At 35.6% G+C, this 27284-nt stretch overlaps 1 protein-coding gene across 1 annotated transcript in view; it reads right to left on the bottom strand.

The window, feature by feature from the left end:
* Il1rapl1 (interleukin 1 receptor accessory protein like 1) overlaps positions 1-25358 on the bottom strand; it is a 1382089-nt gene extending 1356731 nt beyond the window's left edge. Inside the window, exon 1 of the mRNA XM_021153186.3 lies at positions 24454-25358. The gene's annotated coding sequence lies outside the window, so the exon portion shown is untranslated. The remainder of the gene's footprint in view (positions 1-24453) is intronic.
* Positions 25359-27284: the final 1926 nt, after the last annotated feature.

Raw genomic sequence — 27284 nt, 5'->3', positions numbered from 1 at the left:
AATATAAAAAAATACTTTGGGTTTTCTAAATTCTGTATTCTACTCAAAAGTACAAACATACTGCCAACTAGTAGTCCTACAATGAAGAAGAAGAAGGTATCATTCTAGTTCCACTGTTTGAAAAGGTCTCAGCATTGAAATTATGTATTTAATAACATGTCTACTCAAGAGTTTTATATGTATGCATGCTCACCAGAAAAAAACGTAACACATGAAACTATGCAGGCGTTTTACCACCAAATGTATCCTCTTCGTCAAATTTAAAACTTTTATCTTTTACAATGCATTACAAAATGTATTTCATATTTGTTTACGGGAAATGCTTTCAGCAAAGTTAATACAAATATCAAAAGCATACAGTCAACAAAGCAGTCTAATATTAATTTTCAAAATAATCATTTAAGAGAAATATACTCATGGATGATCTCTAATATAGATAGATAAAGCTCTGCCTTCTCTATTGTGTGAGCAAAAGAAGGAATGCTCAGAGTGACCAAGAGGAATGTATGAGTGTCATATATGAGTAGCAGCAGCTCAAAGTTTGGAAGCTAAAGAAATTTTCTGAGGACCTAATGCTTCTGTAATGTTCTGTGCCAGCCTATATTTAACTTGTGTTGAAAAGCCCATGTTCTCTCAGAGTTAAAATTAAGCTGTCTCCATGGTGAGTTCCAACAAAACTGGCTGGTTAGCTCAGCGAGTTAGAGCATGGCAATGATAAAATCAGATAAGGTCAGAAAACTGTCTTTTCCCCCAGGAAGCAGGTGACTCTCCAATTCTTGGCTTAAACAGGGGCAGTCCACAGACCTTGATAGGAATGTGGAAGGCAAATAAATAGGTGCTTGTTAGAAAGTTAAAGTCTTAGGAAATATAAAATAGGCTTTTTACATAGCAATAGCTCTTCAGCAAAGAACTACATTCAAAAGGAGAAGAAACACATTGTATTCCATTGCTCTTCTAAATGAGTCACAACCATCACCTTTATCTAAATTTCCACAGGTTCTTTTCAAACACATTTGTACAGACCCAGGGGAAAACATCCTGAATCACAGGGTTCAAAATCCAGGGTATTTTTGTTTTTTTAACAAGTTTTGGGAAACAATGATTAGCCCATATTCTATTTCTAAGTCCTAAATGGATTACTTGTATATGCTTGAGAATTCATTGCTGCTAATCAAATGTACCATAGAGGATAAACTACAGGAGGCCCTCAGTTATAGAAGGCAGTTTCTAATTCCAACTCTTCCACTAATTGTTACTTTGTTTAAGCCTAATATAAAGGCAACTGGCGTGTGAGAGAAATGGTTGAGAACTTAAGAGCACCTGTTGCTTTTGCAAAGGACCCACCAAGGTTATGTTTCCAGCACCCATGTGGTGACTGGAAACATAATTATCTGTATCTCTAATCATCTGTAACTCTAGGTGTACTACAGGGGATCTGAGAGCCTCTTCTAACTTTCAAGAGTACAAGACACACATAGCAAACACACATATAATGTAGATAAACACTCATAGCCATAAAACATAAAATAAGTAAATCTAAAATGAATAAAATAAGGCAATATGAATAAACCACTGTCTATAGTGAGCATTGGTTCTCAGCTTAGAGCTGAGTCTTCATTTCCTTCCATCCAAAACTACTCCAACACTTTCATAGCATATAAAAATTACTATTATTGACAGAGAGAAAATCCACACTATTAATAATAAACGCAGGATTAGAACAGCCACCGTCTTTCATAGTGGCACATGCCTGGAATCTAAACACTAAGCAGACTGAGGTGAAAGCATTGAGAACTCAAGAGCAGCCTGGGCTGCCAAGCAAGACCCGTTACATATCAAAAACAAGATAAAGAAAATAGAATAGCTTCATCCTCCAAACAGGTATGAGAAATCCCTGGAGCTCAGTGTATTGTTAACAATATTGACATAATGAGCAGCAAGGTTTCTAAATTATTAGCTGATATATAGCCTAATTTCTCTCTCATTGGACAGAACAGTTTCCATATTGACCCTAAGGATTTGCTACAAAGACAAGGTGAGATTGTATGTACTTGAAAGTATATAACGTATCCATATGTTCTAGTCATCCTTTATGAGTTTTTAAAGTTTTATCAAGACCCTAGCTCTGCTCATTCTATTTTCTCTCCTTGGAATAGCTCTCTATCATTCATAAGTAACAAAATCCCCATAATGATCCCCCAAACCCTGTAGGCAAACCCATTTTCTTAATAGTTACCTTGCCCTACTTCCAAATTAAAGATGACTCCTTTGTAAAAACCATTCTTATACCAAATAAGAGACCCCTGGCGTACCTTTAGATGCCTGGCTTTAAACTTACTCCTGCCATGAACCAGTGCATAGAGTAAAGTTTTGAAGAACTAAGGAATTATATATACCCAAAGGTATTGTCCACTGTCTTTCAGACCAAAATCTAGACTATAAAAATTTAAGATGTCCTGTTCAAGAGACCCTGAGTCCACTACTAAAGCTCATCTTCCTCTACTGGTTTTTAAGAAAACCACAGTGTGTATACCTGTACTCTCAATACAAGATCAAGTCAAATGTTTAGGAAGCAAAAGATGTTAGTAAAGTGAGTAGAACACAGATATGGGAGGGATGTGTTTGAGTTACATAGCAAAGCAAGAGCAAGCTGGCAATAAAAAAAGGAAAATGACTGATTACTGGAAAGATATCATTTTGGGTTTTGCCCTGAAATATCAGAAACATTTTGCAAATGCTAATGGATCATTGATTATTTTCTTACAGGAATGGATAATTCACAGATGAATACACATGGTTGTATTCCAATTAAACTTTATTTAAAGGAAAGATGGCAGGGCATGTGTAGAATATTAGTAGCACCTTTTCAATAGCTATATTACATGTGCTTAATTTTCTTGACTTTAAGTACATTGTATCCAATATTCCAGTTGTTTGATCTTTTTGCACATCTCTCTTTTAAGAAGCATGCTTGTAACAAGTATGGCTGCATGCATACTCTGATGACTGTCCATTAAAAATACAATCTTATACCTGGGAACAGAATAATAACTCTTTTATACCCTTTATATGATTGACAAATAGTGCATTAAGTATGTTAATACAGTATTTAGCCCAAGGTCACACTCTGTGTTTAAAGGAGAATTAATGAAGCTATAATGTCCCGACTGGAGATGTCCTGAAGCATCACTTCTAACCCTACTAATTATAAGCATGAATCATGAGTTAAATTTAAAATGCAAAGTGTTAACCAGGTATGTGAAATATATTAGGAATTCTCAAATTCAGGAAAAAGAAACAAAAAGACCACCAATTAATTAAAGGCAAGTGTCAGCTTTGTCATAAATGAGCTCATCTCTCCAAAAATGAAGAGCTAAAAATATGCAGAGCTCATAAGTAGAGGGCTTGCTTAACATACGTGAAGCCCTGGATTTGATCACTGGTACTGCAAGAAAAATATTCTACTTATCTTGTAACATTTTATGACAGGAGTATATGTTTAACGAGTTCATTAAGTGTGTATTTTAGAAATTTGCATAAAATTTAAATTCCTGACATTAAAAAATAAAGCTGTCTATTTAATTGAATTAACTATAGAATAGTCCAGGGAAGGCATATTTTGTACCTCTGACACCTAACACACTATGACTACAAACAGCATGTATATAACAATTGATACCTCTAATATCAGTCTTTTTGAAGAATTGAGTGCAAAAGAAACCTGATAGAAAATCACCACAACCCAAGTCCTTGGTAATTGAACTTCACTTCTTTTTCAGCTAAAAAGATCAACCTCACCAGAGTACTTTGTCATTTTGATACACTAAATCATTTTTATCAAGTGATTTAGTCAGCAAGACCAACCTCTTCCATTTGCCATGCAAGAGGAAAAGCACCAATAACTCAGGGATGTGACCACCACAGTAACAAGGCGCACTAACATGAAGCACTGATTGAATAGCTCATTCATTTTGCATCAGGGCATCTTTTGTCTTTCTCTAGTATTGTTGAAGCAGGATAGCTGATAGATTGGTAGGTAAATCAATAGACAGATATATGGATGGATAAAGGATAGATAGATATAGATTATAAGTAGGATGAGTGATAGATTGATAGATGATAGACAGATAGACAGATAGTTACATGAAGAAATAATATGCCCATTAGCCAGCACTGCTTTTGAAGAGTTCACTCTGTCCAAAGTGAGCTCCTCTGGGAGCCTGTTAGTAATGCAGAATGCCAGCTTCAGCCCATACCTAGTGAATCAAAATTCCTGGGGGATTCATATGTAATCCAAGTTTGAAAAACATTGATCTGTAGTACTATATACCATTCTATTTTCTAGCCTCAGCCAAAGTGGGCAAGAAATGCGACAAGAGCATAGTACTGTCCTTTAGCATCAACATCTTGTTAAAACAGCAGTTAACACGAATAGTATTGGTGTTCATTCATCTAGAACTACAAGTAATACAATAACACTCATTACTACCAAGGCATTTACATGTATAATCTCCTCCTTTACTAGAAAGCAGTAACAAAGTCAATTCTTTATAGATTTATTTCCATGCTTTAGTCCTTATTGGCACTGCAATGCATTCACCTTCACTGCTGGTTATGGCAGCATGCCCAGGTTCACCACTCGAATGCCTAAAGTAATAAAGGATCACCAAAAACAAGATGATGGAAACTGGCCAGCCTCCCAGGCTCTCATAACAAAGTTACTTGGATGAGTAAGGCACAGGAGGGAATGGGTAACAACAGGATGCCCCAGAAACCTGCTGTATAGAAACTGAGCGAATGAAATTGGGTAGAGAGAGGGGAAAAATCAGATATGTTTTTTTTTTAAACATTGAACATTGTAATCAAGCCAAGTACTGTTGGGAAAAATCCTATCAGTGGGGAATGTACAACCACCAAGAATGTGCTGGCAGAACATAAAACTGACTGGCAGAGCTACAAACAGTTTCCAACTCTGCATATTGAGTTGGCATCCAAAACTGTAGGTTGAGCAAAATCCACAAGTGAAGATCTGTTCATGCAGTCAATCAACTACCCCTTGAGACCTTGTTATGTTTGAACCTTGTATGATGGGCTGATAGTTTTCTAAGATGAATAAATGGCACCTTGGTCCATACAAAGTTCCCAACCTAACAGGGCCATAGAGAAGCTAAATAATAATACTAAACAATCATTCTTTCAGGAATACATATTCTGATCACTCGAGTTGGATAGGGTAATAATATGGGTGAGGAAAATTCTCTGTCAGATAAGCTAAGGAAAGTTTTAGAGAGCAGATATCTGAGATGGGTACTGAAAAATAATTATGAGTTTTCATGGCCAAAATGTAGTAAGAGCCCATATCAGTGATGTCTATCTGTTAAGTGTGTCTGTGGGTATAAATAGGAATGTCAAGAAGTTGTTTGGGACAGAGTGAGAAATGGTGCTGAGAAAGGTTTCTTGCACATGTCAGAGAAGAGGGGGGGGTGCTATTGCTAACCTTCTCACAGTGAATCCTGTAAGTACCAAAGATTTATGGAAGATTTCAAATGAAGGAACAGCTGAATTAGGTATGAAGCTAGAGATTGCTAAAAAATCACTTTAAGTAGATAACAATTGTTTTCAGTGATACAACCCATAGGTCATAAAAGAACAACAAGAACAACAACAGTGATCCTGGGGCCTTTTTGTGGCACTTGGAGAGTTAGAAAGCAACAAGAGGGCAAATGGAAGATCTATAATCAAATACGCCTCTCAAAGGGGTATTGGATATTCCTGTACTCAAGTAGCTACTTTGTGCTACTCACTCAATAGCTTTTCTTGAAGCAATAATAAAGGAAGCCTTGTTCATCATTGCAGCTGGCTAAATCTGTCCAAGTTACAATTTCTCCAAACTCAATCATGACATTTTCCCCTTTTTCTACATTAAAGGGCTACATCAATTTGCGTTTTGTATTAGATTCAAATTTTTAAATTAAAATATGTGACTTATTTAAAATGTCTGCATCTTAATGTCAGCCTGAATTTAGTAATATCCATTACACGTAACTTTATTTCATTCTTTAAATAACAGGGTGGGGGGCAATCATCATTTATAGAAGCTGTATCACTTTTAAGTATCCTTTTTCAAAATGATTTCACATTTTCTCTGCTTTCTTCATTAAAATGCACATCTAAATTATGTCCATTTTTGGTCTTTTTAAATTTTAGTCTTAAAACTTGCCAATAAAATGAAAGTAAAATGTGCTTTTTAAAATGGTCTCTGTATCTCAAATCATTTAGACCTTAATTGTCCTAGTATTGAATTTTGGAATGATAATTACAAAACAATATACGCAATTTTACTCCAGGGACTCCACTTGCAAAAATTATAATTGAGTTGTACATTTATAGCTACCTAAACCTCATGTTTTGATGCTAGCATTGTTGTAGTAAAGTGAGTTGTGAACATCAATGATTACTAAATCTCTGAAGATTATGGTTAAGTGTAAAACACTAATGCAAAGTATTTTTCCAGGTAGAAAATACAGAAAATGAGAATCAATAATGTCTACTTAAAATACATAATCATTTAAACATCACATTAAATGAAGTGGGTTTTGTTGTTGTTTTGTTTTGTTTCTAAAACAACCTGCTGAAACCTTTTGAAAAGCTTATCATTTCCAGTAAGGTGGACTTGCAGCAACTATTCTCTAGATTTAATATAGTTTTCTCTATACACAAGGCATCCTGGTTGTTGCCAGTTCTGTATTTAAAATCTAAAAGAATTGGACTTCAAATCATAATAGTGAATGTACTCACTTGGCAGCTAAGTACATCATGTGAGTGCCTTTGCCCCCGCTATCCACATTTTAAAGCCAGTGAACCTAAAGGTATTACATCTGTCATCAAAGCAATGCACACAAGGCCCTAAAGCTGTGTGCTATGATCCGCTGCAGTAGGAAAGCTAGGTTTTGACAGATTCATAGCATCTTAGATTTGTACAGATCCATAGGCATCCAGGCCCATGTCATGCCCTCAGGAGGGAATCCTTGTCTACCAAGAAATAAATTGTGGGAATAAGAACTGCTCACAATCCTGTACATGAATGTAAAGTACTTTGGAATTTTCTGTACAGATGGACTCTGTTGTGTGCGTGGTAAACACAGCTATTAAATATTACTCACTCGATATTTTAATAGAAGGATCACTATCTATATAAACATGGCTTTTTTCTCAACCCACTAGAGATTCTTGAACCCACCCACTAGTAACTATTCTGAAATAGTCGAACTCCATCCACCCACAAGCAGCAGAGGAGTAACAAAGTAAAGCAGACATGAGTGGCAATAAAACTGCTGGGGAAAAGTGACTCTTGCTAAAATAGTTAGAAGAAAACTTACAACATTTATATAGATAGAAGGTAATGTCTGGGATTAAGTAAGTTTTTCATTATCTCTCCTCTTTCCATTTCTCATCTTTATTCTTGTTTCAGAAAAACTAATAAAGTGTAACAGGAAGACATGATTATCATTACATTTGAAACTTGGAGAAGAGAAATCAAGTCATGGGATGAACACCCAAGAAAATGAAAGAACAAAGATGCTGATGAAAGAACAAAGAATAAAGATGCTGATAATTTAGCAGTAAATTAGCCCTTCAGTAAATTCTAGAATCAGTCTATTGAAGTTGTATAACTATACATACTCACATGTATACACACCCATAAACACACACATACATACACACTCATGTATATATGGATTTAATGCAAAGTGTTAACATGAATCTCCATATCACAGTTCATGGATCAAAACTTTGGACATATCAGTTACCTACTTTAATCATGACAGGCTTGGCAAGAGGTAAAATGTTTGAAAATTATTTGGAAAATACTTAATTGCATGAATGAAATAAAAGAATGAAATTTTTATTGCTATAGGAAACTAATGATTCAGCAAGAAAGAAAAGGAATATTTATTCAATATTTAGAAATAATGCTCCTTGTTTTGATTCACAAAAGGGTTCCATTGTAACTATTTTCAGGGTTTTTAACAAATAATGAGAGAAAAATAAATGTTTTCTATTGAAACGAAAAAGAATGCTTCATAACAATTATTATCATTTTCTATTTATAAAACATCGAAAAGAAAAAGAAACATGTATGACATAAAATTCAAATTCTCACCAGATAAGAAAGACAGAAAAAGAGAAAGAGAAAGAAAGAAAGAAAGAAAGAAAGAAAGAAAGAAAGAAAGAAAGAAAAAAAGAAAGAAAGAAAGGAAGAAAGACTTTGTTTTCCATTATAATAGACAGTGAATAACATCATCTGCTATTCCGTATTAAAAAACCATAAGGTGCTTAGAGATTAATCCATATTAGAGAATATCAAACACATTTAAATTTTATATGAAATTTAATTGGTATAAAATAAAAAGAACAGCCTCATATTATTCTACTGACATGTAAGTTATTGTGGCTGATGAGTATTTATATAGCTTTATAGTATGTGAATATAATTTAATGAAATATGCTTCATATACTCCAGGCACATACTCTCTTCTTATGATATGAGTTAATGAAAGTGTACTTTAAAAAAAGTGTTCACACTGTAGTATATTACATTTATTTATTTGTGTATATGTTTGGTGAGTGAGAATATTCTTATATAGACGCATTCATGTATGTACAAATGCGTGTACACACATCTGCCTGTCTGTGGAGGTCATATTTTAGCCTTGGGGTGTTGGGTGTCCGTAACAATTCACATTATTTTTAAATAAAAATTCTCTCACTGGATCTGAGACTGACAGTGGGGCTAGCCAGAAATTCCCAGAGTCAGCCAGACATGACAAAAATAAAAAAGTTTGGTAGGCATCAGATTACATGGAGATGCTGTTCCAGACAGAGATGACTGACAATACAAAGGTTCCAAGTCAATAACTTACCTGCCATGTTCAAAAAATGTCTAACTGAGGTCAGGGAGAAGTGAGAAAGTGGGTAAAACTTCAATGAGCTAGAAAAATGAAATCAAGAAATGTAAGCCAATAACTCTAGGCAATTATATGAATTTTGCTTTCACTTCAAGTAAAATCACAAGCCAAGATCTGTAAGGCTTCGAATGGTAAAATGGCAGGATTTGGCTCTCTTTTTAAAGGACAATTACAGTTGTCGTCAGACAGACTCTCCAGAGCAATGACAGAGGCATGGAATCAGATTAGAGGTTACTACAATTTAAAAAAGAGATAAAAGGTTCCAACAAGCATGATGCTAATATAGGCAGGGAAAAGTGGTTACATTCTGAAGGAATGATGGCAATACAACAGATATGGTATGCAAGAGATGGGGAGTGCCTGCCGATGGATGGTTTCAAGGGATTTTGTAATGAAGAATGAAAAACTAAAATTAAAATTGGTTGAAATAAAGAAACTAAATAAGGTCGATTTTTAAAGAGAAGTCCTGGTTTGAACAACTTGCTTTTAAGTGTAAAATAGGCTATTAAATATATGTGCTTGAATATCAGCAGTGAAATTAACGTGAGACAATAGTGCATGAAATCACAAAGGTGAGGGAAAACGAAGAAAACAATCAAAAGCAGCAGAAAGAGACAGAAAACAGCACAGAATGAAACCATGACATTTTGCTATCCAGAAAGTCAGGTATTCTAGTTAACACTCAATTTGACACAGCCTTGAATTACATAAAAGAGTCTTGTTTGTACAACAATTGCCTTTATCAAGTTGACAAATGTGGGCATGTCTGTGAGGGACTCTCTTGGTTTTCTAATTGGTGTTAGAGGGCCCACATTTCCTAGGCAGGAGGTCTAGGAATATACATACATGTATGTATGTATCATGAAACATGCTTTCTTCTTTGAATTCCTGCCTTGATTTTCCTCCTCAGTAATGTGTAAGATAAACAAACTCTTTTCTCCACAAGTTGTTTTTGTTCCCTGTGTTTTCAGATAGCAAAAGGAAAAAAAAAACAAAACTTGAATACCACATAAAATAAGTATACCAGGAGAAGACATTATCCAATGCAAAAACATTTCTCACAGGTCAAGTGAGATAAGGATAGAAAATCACCTCTGAAGTACAGTGAATCTAAAGAATGTTACTACCTGCTCTATTTTTGTAATATAGGATATCCAAAAACACTATAATAAAGAGGGTTCCCATCATTACATACCTACTTTGTAAAGCACTGCCAACTATATGCTTTCCAAATGGCCCCTCCCCCAAGAATTCCAAAAGCAGATTTTCTCTTCTCTTCAGGTATCCAGACATCAAAACACCAAATATGTCACTTGCTTAAGATTATACAGCTAATAAACAGCAAAGCCAAACAGGAACTCACACTTGCCTTGATTTGAAAGTGAATGAATAGTAAACTATAATATATATTTTATAACCAGGACAGGATATATTAATAAAAGTCAATTATGATTAATGATCTTCAAATATCCCTTACTTCATTACAGATGTTTCCCATTTGTGATTATGCTCTCAATTTGGCACCCCAAACTATTTTATCATATGAACCAGCAATTTAGAGCCTTTGTTCAGCCCCTGTGGGAAAACAACTTTTCACTGTACAACTACATTATATCACGAGTAAAACCTTTAATATGTTAATGCCATATAAGGAACAAGATGTTATATGTTTTAATCACATTTACTTTTCTCTTACTGTCTGACTGAAAGCAAGAAGCAGAGAGTGATATCCATCCCCTCACACACCATCTCCTTCCACCAAATTGTATTGTTAATGAGGACTCTCCTAGACTCTAAAGTTATGTGGCAAATCAAATTGTTCATTTTTTATTAGACATTTTCTTTATTTACATTTCAAATGTTATCCCCTTTCCTCATTTCCCCTCTGGAAACCCCCTATCCCATGTTCCCAAGCATTCAAACACCAAACCTATTTATTCATTGTTGGATTAACAAGAAGTGAAAGTAGAAGTCAGTCATAGACAAAGGCTCACACAATTGGCATTACTTCCAGGGGGCAGGAAAACATCAAAGTTCATTAAAATTGTGGGCCAATGTCCTGATGTGTACTGTTCATTTGGTTAGGTCATATCTGCAGAAATCATATCAGCATTTTATAATGATGATAAAATACTTGTGGTGATAGTGGTGATGATGATACTGGCACTCAAATTAACACATTTTATTGTCCTAAATTATTCCTTGCTATAATTCTTCTAGCATAAAGTTAGATATTGTAGGTATCACAAAAATAAATCATTCAAGAGACTCTCTTTAGGTATAAAACAATTTACACTTAACTTCTTATAGTCTGCAGGAATGAAAATGAATATGTGCTTGGATGCAGTGCTCTGATTCCTTTTTAAAGTGTTGATGACTTAATTGTGGCACCTAGGTATACTAAACATCTGTGACTGAAAAGATTCAGTGAAGTTAAATGATTTTAATTTTCTCAATATCTTTCAGTTTTCCAAACCTAGACTATGGTGAGGCTTTATCATAGACACCTTTACTTTTCTGAAATTGTATTGAACAATAATATTAAATCTAGTGAGGCTAGAATAGTAGAAGTTACAAAAATCAATAAGGGTGAGCTTATATCTACTAGAATTTGAATTTTTGACTCCAGAAAATTGGTATTAAAAGAAATATGCTCACAGAAAAATCTACATCTTCTTTAATTATAACCTTAAGAAATTAAAATCTAATTGTCGTTTTGGAAACAGGAAATAACAATTCTCCTTTCTTCCAAATATAGAGGAGGTTTAAATAACTTCTGATGCATAGTCTGTTCCAGTAGCCGTCATTCATGTCTCATCCCACCTACATAACTCTTTTGAGTAAGAAACCTAAAATAACATGATTTACCTACTATAAAGGATGTGGCATTTGTGTGGTAACATAAAAGTTATCTACTCAAATTTATAAAAACAGAAAACATATATGCTGTGCACAAATAGTGTAATAACATTAGTAAAAATTCAATAATTCTGATCCTGGACTCCTTCAGTTATATTTGTTCAAACATACAGAAAACAGAAACAGAAATTTTGATGTCTCTTTCCAAACTCTTATATTTTGTGTTTAAAAACTAAACAATACAAATTCATTATTGTAATAGAGACAGAAGTATTGACTTCATTAAATATTTGGTCTTTTAAAAATAACATATAACTTTTTAAAAATTCCAGTGATAAACCAAGATAGAAAAAGAAATAAATCAAATCATTTAAGAGTAGCAATAAAGAGGACCAAATTTATTTTATAAGATAAATGGTTTAAAATGCTTAATAGTGTACTTTCTCAATTGGCAGTAAGCGAATTGCTAATTATAATCTAGTTCTTGCTATTAAACCTAAAGTAGATAGAAAATCTGGGAGTATTTCTTCAACCAAAATGAGTTAGTTGTCTAGACAAATGTCAGATGAATCAAGGAGCAAAGCAGTCAAAGGGGTTGTTTATTAAAGTTCATGGGTAATTACTGTAGTTGTAGAGAAGAAATTTTATCAGGCTTCAAGGGTGTACTCTGAGTTCAGTTCTATTCAAATTTTCTATGATTTAATAAATGATTACCTATTTAGGTAGAGCAACTACTTTTAAAAAATTACTAAGTAAAAATTAAGTCTCAATATATTCAGCCTGATTGAAAATCTTCACAAAAAGGAAATATAAGGTGCTCCTATCACCTCACCAAAGCTGAAGAAAGCATTTTAAAATCTACAGTAATAGCAGTTCCCTTGCATTCAAGAAGGAAATTAATATATCTACATAATATAAAAATGAATAGTATTATATGAAACTCACAGTAAAAATTGAGCTCTACAATAACTTATCATGATTTTAAATTCATCAATTCACATTTAGCCTTTGCCTTACCTACCAACTCAAAATCTCTGCTGAGCAAATGTTACTGAAACACAGCTTTCTCTGTTCCGAGCCAGCCAGAAAATCTACATTCAACTCAGTCCAGTGCCACTCAGTTCAAGTCTCTACCTTCTGCTGACTTTCTTTATCCCTTACAAACCAAAGAACTGCCCTACTATCCTTGCAATTCAGAAAACTTGGCCCACTCTCCTCCATTGCCTTGTCCCTTCTTTGACCTCCAAGAAAATCCTCTCCTAACCTTTAAAATCAAGTAAATGAACTGCTGGAGCAAAAAAAAATATTCTCATGTCAATTCACTGGACATGAATTTTCAACACCTTTCTCACTGTGTATGGAAAACTGGGACACATCATATATTTCTTACGTACTTGTGAACTATAAGTTTTTGGTGTAAATAATTATAATATGATTTTATATTATTCTTCAAAAAACATAATCCTCTGAAACAAAGCTGCATACAGTAAGTTCTTTTAGTCAAGTATATTTAGTTTCCTGACATCATTCCAGTAGTTTTCTATTGCCTTGGTGAAGTATACCTCTAGGACGAAGTGACTACCACAAACTTTGCTAGAGCTTCCAAAGACCAAGAATGCCTCTCTACGTAGTCTAGATGCCTACACTGGGTATGGAATTACAAAGTTCAGCTCCTAGAATAAATTTTAAGCCAAGTTAAGGACCATCAAGAGTCTAGAACTCCCTGAAGAAACTGCTTAGGAATCACTTGCAACCATGGAGCAGTTAGTGTTTTCCTTAAAAGCCACAGAAGCTTCCTGGTGTGAGTCTCCATTGCCAGATATGAGTACAAGGAAGGCAAATGAAAACATTTGTCTTCCTCCCTACTCTATAAGCTCATTTTCCCCTCTGAGATAAGGTATCAAATGCGAGCCAAGGTGTCCTTGGGCTCATGATCTCTAGCCTCTGCCTCATAATTGCTAGGATTACAAGCAGGTGACAACATGCGCTTCTACTAGTCTATAATTTTTCAAAACCAAGAAGTGCCATGGACATTTTAGCTTATGGAAAGCACTATCTCTATAAGAGAGAAGAGAACGCCCTACAATGGTATATCACATTTTGTTCTGGGTAAATGAGTAAATAAATTAAGATGAATGTGAATGAAGTAACTCTGATCATGTAATTGGAATAAAGAATATTGATCACTTTGACTGGCAAAATAGCTTAATATGTAAGGGTGCTTGCCACCAAGCCTGAAGACCTGAATTTAATAGAACCCACTTGGTCGGACAAGAATACTGACTACTTCAAACTGTCCTGTGACCTCCAAAAGCTTTACTGAATTTGGACTAGAATTTCAGAGCAGAAAGGACATATTTCTTTGTATCACAATGAAATATAATATTCATCCTTACTAGGCAAAAGAGCCTCATGCTATCTGAGAAGGCAAAGCCCAGAACCACACAGATCTATTGCTTTACAGAAACATTCCTGGGGAAAGAGGAGAGAAGGCTGAATCTCTAATCCATATAAGGAAAAGGCCAAAAGTCTCAGGTGAGCTCTACGATATCTTTTTCTACTTATTAGAAATATGGACAGCGTATATGATCAAGAAGATACTTTAAATTGAGCTTCCTTGGATTATATTTTTAGTAGGAGACTTACTTTCTCTTCTTTGTTTAAAATCCAAAATTGCTTTAATTATTACCAGTTAGCAAAAAATTGTCACACTGGCTAGTAATAAAGCCATGTGTCTTATTATTGAACACACATTCAACTCTAAAATAGTACTCTTTCCCCTCATGATCTTAGTATAAAACCATTTTGGAAGTTGTATTTCTACCTCACAAAAAATGTTTCCTTTTCCTTTTTTCTAACTTTATTTTCTGCAATTTCCCCATCCCTTCCAATTGAATTGCTACTTTTAGCATCAATTTGCTGTAACCGTTACTGTAAATAAATATAACTTAAATATTCTTGTTTATGCAGTGAATAATTATACTTGAACTGGAATCTTTTGCTAGTATGCATGGCAGCTTTCTAACCCCATTAAGAAAATATAATTTAAATGCACTCGTCTCATTACACATGATGTATTTTCTACAACTATTTTTTTTTTAAATTTCTATCCTCTGTTTCAGAAAGGAGGAAAGACAAAAAGGAAATGAAGACAGACATTGATGGCCACTGGAGTTCTGGGGTTCAGTGTGAATACAACTGCAGTAAAGATTATACTAAAGAGCTCTTTGGAATTTCACAAAATTGAAAATCAAAGGTATTTGGGAGACACAGGCTCTCATCTTGTTCCTGTTTTTCCTAAGCATTAATGTGAGTAGGTTGTCAAATGGTCTTTTTTAGCTTATGTTCACACAACCTTATTCCACTAGCTCCAGACCTGGAGCTCTGGGGACTGTAGCCTTATCTTATTTTCATACATTTCACATTGTACATCTTACTCTTTAGGAAAGCTTGGCTTGACCTTTGTCTAATCTTTCTCCATTTGATCCTCCTTAAGGGTGTCTCTGTGTGTGTGTGTGTGTGTGTGTGTGTGTGTGTGTGTGTGTGTGTGTTTAATCTCCCCCATATTTGGAATGTGGCATCTCATCCATACCAATATTAGCTCATTCAAAATCTAATATTAAGCTTGTTTCCATTAGTATGTCTCCCCTGATTACTCTGTACCCATGAGTTCTGTTTGGCCTTTTTCTAAATTTCCACTGTATTTGGTACCACTTTTGGAAGTATGCATGGAAAACTGTCTTGAATTCCACTTCTAGATGGTTGTGTTTCCCAGTCATACCTTTGACTAACCTATATTTTTGGACTCAGACACCTGCCATTGCTCATTTTTGTATCGTTTGCCTCTGAACACTGAATGAATTAACTTAAATTATAAGTAGCTGACTGGGGTGACACACACCTAGAACTTAAGCATTCAGAAAACTGAGGCAGGAGGTTTCCTTATTCAAATTTAGCATGAGCAACACAGTAACACTGTCCTAAAAAATAATTTTAAAAAATTAAAATAAGTATGGTTAGGGGTGAAAGAAAAGCAAAGGAAGGAAGGAAGAGAGCAGGGAAGGCCACTAGGTTTTATCTTCCTCTGCCACTTGTAAGAAATAAACTATACATTATTCATCTTCTCTCCTTCATTTTACATTTTTCCCTTTCTACGTTGGAAGCTTTAGTCTCAGCTTATAATGCAGCACAAATTTTGGAGAATATAAATCTAAAACTGGCTTGTAATTAGCAAATATTTAACCATTATTATGTCATTATTTACTAGTATACTACTACATATCCTGTGTGATTCTGGTACCTAAAAATATGAGACTGACAGGCACTTGCTCCCTGGAGCTAAACTAAACCATTCAGTCATTGGGAAGGGCACACCCACTGACATAAGCAACTGACTCTGAGACTGTTATTAAGAGCCCTGTAGGAATATCCCAAGAAGGAAGAGCTGCAGTGCAAATTACCCAAAGATCCCTTGAATGAATTTATTCTGCACACTTTGGAGCTGGGTTCCTCTTGAGTACCATTCAGGAGTTTTGTCCTGGTGAGAACAATTAGGTGCTTTAACAGGGATATTCACAAACTAAACACTGAGAGCCACCAGATTCATTTTTTTACATTCAAATTTTCTCCCTTGGCTACATGAAGCTTTGTTTACACAAAATATCTGATACCATTTGAAGTCTTTCTCTTTCCCATTTATACTGCTGTGTTTATCTCCCCTGGCTATGTCTCGTCAGAAATAAAGTCCATGGTGAGGCTGTAAACATCAGAGTGTTCTTAGCCAGTGTCAGTACTCCATACAGGAAAATAGGAACAGCTGCCTATCTAGTATGTCTGGAGTGCACTGCAACATCTAAGCTGAATGAAAATATGGTCTTTGCAGTCTTCTCTACACCTTATCATCTAAAATGTAATCCTCTGAAGGCAGCTTTGAGTGATGAAAAAACCTAGTATCATATTTTCTGTGTTACTAGTACAATCCAAAGGAGTGAAGTTTCTCATTAAAATCTTTCAATTTAGCATAATAACAGAGCTCATATGCCAAATATCTTAACAAAAATTAAAAAGCCTCTAATTGGATCCACCATTCTAAGTAGTCAGCCTTGAAATTATGTACATACAAACACTAAATGCATTCTAAATGTTTTATTTATATATTTATGCGTGCATGTGTGTGTGTGTGTGTGTGTGTGTGTCTGTGTGTAATAATAATAATAATCAAAGAAAAAGATGCTGTGACTTGGAGAAGGAGCAGGAGGAAAGATATGGAAGGGGTTGAAGGTATGGGACACAGGAGGTGTTGGAAAGAGGAAAGTCTTTCAGTTAGTAGCTATGTGTTTTTGTAGATTAGCAAGAAATGTTCCAGAAATGCTGTTCTCTTTACTTTCTCAAAATTACTCCTTTGCTGACTATATAAGAAGAGCGAATGATCCTATTAGTGGAGACATTTAAAAAAGGGATTCTATGTCTTTATTATAGAATAAGTGACTAAAATATATTTTGAAAGGGGTCATTGGTAGACTGCCTTGGATCTAAGCTGGCAGCATGCAATATAGAGACAAGGCAGACTACCCTAAAGGCTAGAGAGTGAAATGTTTACAAAAGTCATTTCTGGGTCGCTTTTTGACAAAAAGGGAAGAATTCTATACAAAAGCAATTCTCTGCATGAGAAGAGATATACAACTACTGCAGAAAGAACTGTTCAGTTAAAGCAAGGAGACTCACCAGTGACCTATTTTTCCTAACTCTTCCCTTGCATGATGTCCACAGACATCAAATAAAGTCAAGAGTAGTACAATGTGTGTAAAGAAAATGAGATTTCAGTCCATATAATACAAGTGGGGCAGTAGGAAAGTAATCACAAGTCAATAAAGTGAGCTAGAGTCCAAAGTATTAGATTTGATAATATTAACAAAGAAAAACATTTGCATTACTCTGAACTAAGAAGACAATATCGTATGTCAGGATATACTGTAGTATAAATAAAAGAAAACATCCAATTGTGACATTACACCTATCAAAAGATCAGAATCATATTTGATAGAAGGGCTAACAAACTGCAAGATCTTGGAGACTCAATTTCATTTCACTGGCTCAAAATATCCTTATCTAAAGGCCTTAATTGAGCATCTTTAACTCATCCACTTTGCCCAGTTCCATTAGAGTCTTATGACTCTTCCTTAGTTACTTCTGGTTATATTTATTAAAATTAATTTTATTGGGGCAGCAATACAATCTCTTAAAAATTATTATTTTATGATACATAATGATTTTAGGATAACCTTTGAAGCATAAATGTGAAAGTCATTTTGCTGAAGGTGGAACTTCAGGAGGTTATTCACTCCAAAGCTCATGTTCCAAGAAACTTAACTGAGTAGGTGCAAGAACTACAGTAAAAGCTTGTTTTCCCTTTCAACATTTGATAAACACGGTTCATGTGCAGATGAAATTTTTGCAATGTTAAGTATTTGGGCTCTGAACACATTGGCATTTTATGTAATGGAGTTTAGAATTCTTATTCTACAGTAAACTTTGTGCATAGATAATGCATTTTGCAGATATTTATGAACTCAGTTGTATACACGTTTATTTTAAAGAATATTTATTGTTATTGTACATGTTTATCAAGTGATGCTGAAGGTAAAACTGATGAAATGGCTTTCCCGCATGTTTTTAAATTAACACATATAATTGGATGTCAAGAGATCTTTTGACTGTTTGTATGTCTGTGCACCCTGTGTGTGCCTGGTGCCTGAAGAAGGCGTCAGATATTTTGGGACTGAAATTAAAGTTATTCGCCACTATGTGGGGGTGGGAACTAAACCCAGGTTCTCTGGAAGAGGATCCAATGCTATTAACTGCTGAGTCATCTTTCCAGGATCCAATTAACATTTTTTACTTAAATTAATATATTAGTTCATGGTGATCACTGTATAAACATAATGGTTATTATATGTATTGGCAGATAAGATAAGAGTATATCAAGTAAATAACTTTAACCAAGCCAGTAGAAGATGAATGTCTATGAGCATTTTTCATGTACTTATTTAATACAATTATAATTCATATGAAGTATAAAACACATAGGTAACACTCTTATTGAAAAATTAAAAGTATATAATCTATTTTCACTTTTTTTTTCAGTGAATTCAAACTCCACACACTATAACTTGGCTTAGTATAGAAAAATACAGTTTAATTTTACTCTCAAATTTAGGTAGGAACAAAATTGTTCATTTAATGTTATTTATTGTAGTTTGTAGGGGTGTGTGTGGGGTGTGTGTGTCTGTCTGTCTATGCATACAATTAATTATAACAAACCTTTTGAATACTTTTCCATGACAATGATCCTTTTAATGTTTATGTTAAACAACAACAAACAAATGTTTAGAAATAACATATTAAAGAGCTTTTCTCCTTCCTTTTGCTTCATCCTCTGCTCAATGCTTGACAATTTCAGATTATATGATTGGAAGGAAATACTAAGCCACTCAGTCATCCCTTTTCAGTAGCTACAAGCCTTGGGAATCTTAGGGTTTTGGCACTCGATTAGTGATTCTGCACAGCAGAACCAAAAAAGGATGCCAACTGAGGATTTGCCATTGTGAGCCAATGGCCACGGTATGTCCAAGGGGTATGTCCATTGAGCCATGTGGATAACCTGTAATGGTATGCTATATGCATTGTAAGACACTCTAGGGTGGCATTCTCTGGGTGAAAATTAAAAGCATATTTGTAAGGTGATTAACTGAATTTGTCAAATAAACAAGCCTATTTATATTACTATGATATTCTTTTGAAAATATACTGGTTCTTAACTAAAGTATTTCCATGACACACAGATATATATTTTAAAATATAGAATAGCAAGAAGATACTTGCTATTTATAGGGATCGACAAAGTAGAATAAATATACATGACAAAAGTCATCCAAAATAAAGAAATATTGAGGATCTTTAACAAAAAGATCAAGAAACTTGGGACTGAGAAGAGTTTATATTTTAACACAAGCATTATTTAAGTACATGAACATTAATTTATTTTTACAGGATTAATTTTAGAATTTGCAGTTCTATCATAACCAAAACTTAAAACCTTATTTCTTAGCCTATTTAGTCTCCACATAAAGCATATACAGAAATTCCGTTAATGAACGGAGTTCTCATGCATGCAAATATGTTTATGTTAAAATGTAAGCATTAAAGAAATGCATCTTTAGCAGTGACACATGGGGGATTGCCTCCCCCTAAAGAACATTAGTAATTATTGCAACTAGAAAATTACAAACAGTGCTGGTGTCTTTACATTCTCATTTTCTCTATTACTCTCCGTACTCAAGTCCATGTACTTTGGTAAATAAAACCTTGCTTGAGAGTAGCTTTGTGGTCAATTGACCTAATTTAAGTGGCAGCATCAAGTTTGTTTGTAAGCATTTGTTTGTGTAGTCCTCCAACCAGAAACAGATCCTAAGTACTCAGGGGGACTAAGGGGGGGGATATTTTCTTATATTATTTGCACAAAATCCTGTTAAATAAGATTCAAATGCAACTATTTTTAATTATTTGACTTCTATATTCCTATATGAGTACCCCTGAAAAACAAAACTGAGTGGAGAATGAAACCTTGTATCAAAGGCTTTTCCTATGTCTATGTTGCTTAATTGCTGAGTGATATTGCCTCCCAGCTAACTGTAATAGATACTAGAAGTTATCTATAAAGATCTACAATTAGGACATGAAAAATATATTCTGAAAAAATTCATAAGATAGGGGAATTCTGACTTATCTCCATATCTTTCCAATGTACAGCACAGTGGTAAGCACTTTGTCTCCCCATCTCCTTTTCTCTGAGCAACATGTAATTATTATATTTTTATGGTTCTCAGAAATTCCTGCAGGTCAAATGTAGTTCAGAGGTTACAAGTGTACTAAGTAACAAAGCCTAAAATTCAAGTCAGGGAGCCTGAGCCAGCCCAATGTCTTATAGTGCTTGAGTAGAAGAAAACCTCATTCCTTCTGCTTTGAGATTCCTGATATTAATAGTGAAAATCGGATTGGAATTAAAATGCTGACATGACCTGATATATAGCCGCTAAAATAGTGAAATTATAATTATGCTATATTTGTTCAGGATTACCAGAAAACTTACTACTTATAAATCTTACTATCAATACTTCTTTAAAATTATAAAATAGTCTTCCTTACGAAAGCAAAAGATTTCTCAAATGTCAAGATCATATACAATGAAATAATAAGAATATACAAAACCTTGCAATGAATATACAACAGTTTAAAAGAGTCCAAAATATAAATCTTCATTTTCTAACTTCTGTTCTAGAAAATGCTTTATGTATCAGTCTGTTTAAAATAACATTGATTTGTTCACATACACTGCAATAAAAATGTCATTTAAATTTCTCTATTTCTGGGAATAATATGAATGTTTCACCAAATCTCTCAATTTTACTGAATTGATCAGGAAAGAAATCAGTAGCTTACATATTCATAATATAACTGGCAGTTTTTAACAAATATTTTCTAATATAAGTACATTTTAGCTTGAGGCAATAAAGTGCATGACTTTATCTTTTTAAATGCAATAAAATAGAAAAATACACATTATATTTTACATCACTCACTAATTTCATGTTTAAATCCTTTCTTGTTTAACAAAGCTGTTTATTATTGATTTGTAGGATACTTAAGATAAAAGCTATGAAGTACCTTCATTACATAATCTTTTTCAAGAAAGTAACAGGTTATAAGTAGCCATTAAAATGTCTGAAACTATCTGTCCTGATGTGAGTATATGTAGTCTTTAAGCAAATGGATAGCAATTACATGGATGCACTGGTTACATGCACAGTATCTTTTCAAACAGACTTCTTTCCCATTTATATTTATTTCCTTCCTCTATTAGAATTAGAAAACCTCCAGAGGATGCCCTGTTGGGTAACATATGTGTGGTGTAAGCCAGAAAACAGAGGAAGTCGTTTATACAATGTGAAAATTGAGGATAGGGGGGGAAAATTCATTGCAGGCTGAATTTCTGTACATAGTTGGAGACTAACAGCCTGGAAGCAGCCGTAGTGTTACCCTGACCCCTGAAGGAAGGAATCAGGAGTTAACTTCACATTCAATTTCCTACACAATATGAACACCAAACCTCCAAATTCACTGGCACAATATATCAATGTTTGGGCATGTCCTGAAGAAATAAGAAAGTCACCTCAAATATCAGACCTCAACATTTCATTCCACAATCCCACCATCTGATTCTAGGTGAGCAAATCTTTTCAAAGTTAACTTAGGGAGTCTCCAAATCCTGTCCCCAACTCCATAGGACTTTTCATAAATAAAATGCAAGAATCAAACAAAAACAGGAAAAAATCATCTCAGCACTCTGACAAAAAGTCATTTATCCATCACTGCAATACAAATAAAGAGGAAAATTGGAACTAGATAAGACTCAAATGGCCAGAATTAGAATGTCAGCAGCTTGTGTGTGTGTGTGTGTGTGTGTGTGTGTGTGTTTGTGTTTGATCTATTGGGGTGGGGGAGTAAATGCTGAAATAGTGAAAGGCCTAAGAAGCTGATGTTCATCTGCTTCCCCCCCAAAAAGCACAGTTCCAAATAAAGCATGAAGGAAAATGACATTTTATTCTGCAGTGTTCCCTCCTCTGTACAGTGAACACAGTGCATTTATCTCATCTCATGGTGAAAGTCTCCAGCGACTGTAACATGTCTTTTAAGGTATTCATTAAGTAAAACTTGAAAATAGATTGCTCTTGATTTCTAGGATTTGTGCTAAGAATGCATTCGAAATCATTGTGAGTTGTTGTTTTATAATTTAACAAGATATTGTTACCTTTAAAGATTTTTTACTTTTCTTTTTCCCTGAGGGTTAAAATGGCCCAGAAAGAGGTTGTCATGGCAAAGATAAAGGTAAGAAGCACTCATTTCTGACACACTGTGGAAGCAATCATCATTTTTTTATGAGGGAACCTCCAGACTGAAATCTGCATCAAGCTCTACCAGGAAAAAAAATGCAAGAGGGGACACTAAATGGTTCTTCCCTTCAGTCTTTCTCAGTCATTTCAGTGGATTTAACTTTCCACTCAGTTGAGGTCACATATCTCAACCATAGGGAAAAGATCTATGACCTTGGCTGGAAGCATCAGCCCCAAAGACTCAATGGGGCACTTGTGAAACATTGCAGACACATTTTGACTCTCCACGGGTGTGGCTAAAATTGCTCCTGTCCAGCCCTAAAGCTTACATGATCAGCTAGCCCTGTGAAACTCTCTGTGAGAAAACTCATGTTAAATTCACCGCAGAGATCAAGGTTTACAGGACCCTCGGAGCTAATCTCTTTCTGCCCTCCTCCTCTGTTAACTGTTACAAGGCTTCAAAAGTTAGCAGGGTGATGGAGGCTCTCTCTATACAATCATTCCATCTCACTATCGTTGACTGAAGCTCACTGATGTAATGAAGTTACATAATCACCGATTATGCACGACTTCCATCCATCTTCCTACATATCCACATATCTTCTCCCCTCCCCTTCAGATCAATCTACCAGGTGAGATTTATAACACATGCAAATGCTCCATTCTCTCATCATAGGTACTGAATATGGGACTTAAGCATTGCAGTACAGTGCACCGAACCACGTCATCAATATCGATTTTTTTATCCCATTTCCCCGGCAGAATATGCTTAAGAATTTTGAGTGCTGTAGTCTCTAACTTTTTAGCTAAAGGGTAAAATAACAGACAGAACACATCTTCAACTTAAGGTTAAGAGAGGTGTGTAATTGACTGCATTTCCCAAGCTAGCTGCATTGCAATAAAAGGTTTATCTCCACTTCCAGACCTTTGACTTCCCTGCACGTGGGTCCTAGCTTCAGCTATTTGGGGTATTGGGTAATAATTATATTATTGGACAATCGAACTTAGGAAAGAATGCACGATGGTGATATTTAAGATAAGATTGCTCTATTATTCTCTATTTTACTCATCAATTTCAGTCCTTTCTTTTTTCACTCTGAATGATAATCTACCAGAATAGATAGAAAAGTAGACCACGGCACTTAATAATCCCCAATAACCACAACCTGAAGAACAATTAACAATGATTATCACCTTAAAGTTTAGGAACTTGACAAGTGGGATATCCCTGGTCCCATTGCGGCTGGGAAATGCAGCAGAATGCTGCACTGAGTTGAAAACATTTCTTTTAAAGAATAAAGAGTAGCTCATTTCATTTGAAAAGGGCTCTTCAGTAAGTGCTCCTTTTACCGCTGCTATCCCTCCAGAACACAGGAACCACAAATATTGCATCCAAACAAAGAGTGTCTATCCAGAATTAAATCCAAGACTCTCTTCCACACAAAAATAATTGGGTAGCGAGTGATTCTTTGATTTATTTCCAGTTATACTCGGAATGCACACACACACACACACACACACACACACACACAACTGCAGTTATTCCATTCAGTGCCAATAACGGCCACATCACAGCCATCAATGCGATGCAGCAATCATCCAAGTCACCCATTCTCATTACAGACGCCCAAGTTTGCTCATGCCACTGATGGGTCTACATATAAAAATGACCTTACCCACAACAGTCTTCCAAATTATTCTCCTCTGGATATCAGCCGGTAAGGTAATTGCTGGTCATCACAATGCGTATTCAGAAAAATCCACGTTTTACTCCTGTGTTCTTTTTCTTGTTTTTGCTAGCAATTAATATTGTGAACAAGGTACCCATTCACAAACGCCAAGTTCACCATAAAAGCAGATAATTCCATACAGATCTTCCCTAAAAGACTGTCGCCAGTTAGTTCTCAAAGTGCCCGATTGTTTAGTGACGATACAATCCAGGTGCAGAGCAGGAAAGGGGGAAAAAGGACTAGGGAAAAAAAAAAGAAGAGGCAGAATAAAAAGAGAGAGAGAGAGACTGAAGAAGGAGAGATCAGAAAAAGAGGGAGAAATTTTTTAAATGTGTTTTGGTTTGGTTTGGTTATTTTTTAAAGAAGGAAGGAAATCGGACGATAAGTGAATAAGTCTGTGAGCTCTACGACAAGAATCGGAGTCTTGCTTGCAAATCTTCTGGATACATGTAGCCTTTCAAATCTTCCTGGTCCCCAAGTAAAATTTCCAGATCCGGGATGCAGCCATAAGAAAGAATCCTATGTGTATTTCACAAGTATCCCGCAATAACAGATCCGACGGGGTTTTCCTTGTACAGTACTGCTATGTGAAAGCACACAACCCCTGCTGTTTGGGAAGGTGTCTCCTGGGTCCTAGCTCTCTTCAGCAGACCCCAAAAATGATTTTTCAAAAGAGAGTGGGTGGGGGGAAGCAGCTTTGCGTTTATCTTGAATGATGCTAATCCTGAGCGAAAACGACAAGCAAACCACGAACAGCACGAGATCTTGATTAATAGCCAGATTCCACTCAAAATATCCCAAGGAAGAAGGAGCGAAAACAAGAAAGAGAAACTGCAATGCATAAATGATTCCAGTGTTTCTACAAGATCGGTTCATTTGATTGAATGCATTCTCTGGTTTGCAGCAAGTCATAAAGAGGATAGTATTACTGCCACCCAATGGATATTTTAGTACTAGCCAATCCACAGACAGCCACCGCTTTGCGAGTTTTAGTTTTCAGAAGACCCGAAGAGGAAGGACGGTAGCCTGGGAATCTTTCAGCAAGGACCCTGGAAGGAATAATGGGAATTCGTCCTTCCAGGCAAAAGTGGCCCAGCCAATTGGACATTTACCCAGGCTTGCATTAGCCACGTAGAATTGTGATTGCATTTTTCTAGGCAGCTGAAAGGTATACAGGAGCGATGCCTGATCTGACACACTCATAATAACCTCCTTTCGTCTTTTTTTTTAAAGATTTATTATAGCTCTCTCTCTCTCTCTCTCTCTCTCTCTCTCTCTCTCTCTCTCTCTCTCTCTCTCTCTCTCTCTCTCTCTCTCTCTCTCATTTAAAAAAGGGGGTGGGTGGTGGCATAAAAACTGAGCTCAGAGTCTCAGGTGGCAAGGTGCTAATCTTTCCTGAAGGACAGTTTTTGCAAAGTGCTTCTCTCTGTATTGGTATGTAAACTGGAAATCCTTCCAGCAGTTACCTCCCAGCAGGAGCTCCCTCCGTTTGGGGAAGAGCAAAATCTTCTCAGAGAGAAAGGAGTTTGGGAAAAGAATGCTTGTGGTGGGTTTCCCTTGAGGAGAGGGGGTGGGGACGGGAGTAGGGGGAGTGGGAAGAGAAACTGACAGGGCAGGACTGAAAGAGGATCCTCTTCTTCAGCAGTAAAGATTTCTGTACATCTTGAGAGTTCGCTGCAGTTTTTTGAAACGGATTTGTGTTGAGGGATGAGGGACAAAAGTAGAGAGATACTTGTAGATAGATGAGGAGTTACTTACTTTAAAGTGCCTTGCCTTTTTACCTTGAGATGTTACGAAACTCTTAATTCTGCTATTCCAATACTTTAATGCATGCACTTTCATTCTGGAGATGCAGTGTGAGGCCTGAGAGCCTGAGTCTCTAATAAGCTGGTCCATGCACTATAATAATGCTGTCAGACTGCATACTGCACTTAAAGTAGCAAGCCCCTGTAGAAATCTGCATATTTACACTGCAGCCAAAGCCTTAGGTACTGACAATGGAGTAAAGTGGAAAAAGCATTGGTAAGTGCCTTTCTGTCACCCTTCCTCCTTCTCCCCAAACTTCAGCTTTTCCCATATCCCACCCCCTGCAATGACAAGTCTGAAAATCTTAACTTGCTCAACAAGGTTTTCCTCAAGCTTTTTAACTGGTAGACTTCACAAGATACACCAAAGGTAGAAAAGTGAACAGGCAAGACAACCCTGTACCTTGACAACTACATCTTCATATAATCTAGAGAATAAAGCACAAATTGGAGGGAGATTAAATACTTGAAAAATTAGATGAAATGGGTAATTAATTGAAAGCTAGACTGAGTCAGAGCACAAGTGAGATGACCAAGAGCTGGGAAACAGAACGGAGAGGAAAATCTATATTTTGATGGAATGTCCATTAAACAACTGAAATTACAAGGCAAGGCAAGGGAAGATGTGCTAAATTGCTAGGGCATTTTCAAGACTTACCCAGTATTTCTGAAGGGCTTTAACCCAGGTTAACCTCTGTTGTGCAGGCAGCTCTCTTCCTCCCCACATGCTGCAATGGAAAAAATCAAAAGGCAAAATCTGAAGAGAGAATGTTGCCATTTCCTTCTAGTGAATGATCCATTTTACTATGTCTTGTTGCACAGTCCTTTTGCTGACCCACTTAAGGACGCCCAAAGTACTGAAGGAGGTACAATTAACACACTTAGTTGCTTCAAGCAAAGTTTAGAAGTACAAGTCTTAGACCGTAGGCTCATATCTGAGATAAATTCTATCTCTACCTTGGCATAATTTTT

Source organism: Mus caroli, unplaced genomic scaffold (genome assembly GCF_978045245.1).
Source record: "Mus caroli unplaced genomic scaffold, Mus_caroli_1 scaffold_5, whole genome shotgun sequence".
In the NCBI taxonomy this organism is placed as follows: domain Eukaryota; kingdom Metazoa; phylum Chordata; class Mammalia; order Rodentia; family Muridae; genus Mus; species Mus caroli.
Note: the sequence above shows the minus strand (reverse complement) of the source record. Positions and strands in the feature narration are given on the sequence as shown.